The sequence below is a fragment of the Mytilus californianus genome, unplaced genomic scaffold (assembly GCF_021869535.1).
Source record: "Mytilus californianus isolate M0D057914Y unplaced genomic scaffold, xbMytCali1.0.p SCAF_3, whole genome shotgun sequence".
Taxonomy (NCBI): domain Eukaryota; kingdom Metazoa; phylum Mollusca; class Bivalvia; order Mytilida; family Mytilidae; genus Mytilus; species Mytilus californianus.
Window position 1 is genome coordinate 101,721,955 of NW_026262679.1, and position 1,063 is coordinate 101,723,017.

Sequence of the window (1,063 nt, forward strand, 5' to 3'; positions counted from 1 at the left end):
CAGTACAGATCAGGTTAAATGAGAACTAAAGTACGGCGGGTCATTTGCATTAAAAACTGCCCTACGAAAAAATACTCGTATGCTAAGAGTACACATTTTGATCAATTATCGTCTTGAGACTTTTTGAAAAAGTCCCAGTGTTTTATAAGATTCTGCACGGCGATACTAGCTAAACTCAAATGTTTTATTGGTACAGATGTGTGGAGATAAACCATTTGTTCAAATGTTTTATTGGAACAGATGTGTGCAGACAAACCATTTGTTCAAATCTAAGCTCTTCTTTGGGATTATATTACGCATCGACACTTAACTTTTTGTCTAATAATTAGGTACCCATTGTTTTCTCTCTGGCATTGCTCGTTATTGCCAAAAAGCACTCACCATCGTATGTTCTAAGGGTACATTTAGGGAAACAAGTGTATAGTCAAACATTTTTTGTGAAATTTTGTGTGATAGTTCATTTGTCATTTGTGTGAACGGACTGTGAATATGTAATTCGTAGTATTAGTGAGGACCATGACCGACAGCTCGGAAATCAATCTAAAATGTACAAGCAGTAAAAATACAAGGCTTGATAGACTGTGTGATAGATGATCTATCGAGCTCAAAATTGACGTGTTAGTTACAACAGAAAATATACAAAAACTGAAAATACGTAACTGAAGCAAGGGTTGAACAAACATATAAAAATGAAACAGCTATTCACCTAAGACCAAAGTACAAGTACGTAACAACTACAGATCGAAACTATGATCAAAAACAGGATCTTATATATGGAGCTATAAAAGGTCTTGGAATAACAAAATGTGAAACAAATAAAAAAGAAACGTATTTATTTAAGCTAATAACATCAACAACCATCAACGAATATAAGAATACTCGTAAATACTGAGAGCTTGTTGAAAGCCCAATTTCGACTTAAAAAAAGGCCATGATTTCCAAAACTCAAATATCCATCAGTACCCCCAACGGATTACATTTTGTAATTGTCATTAGCATTAGACAAGTGCATAGTGAACTATTTTTGGAAAAATACACACCGCAAAAAGAAACAAGAAAACAC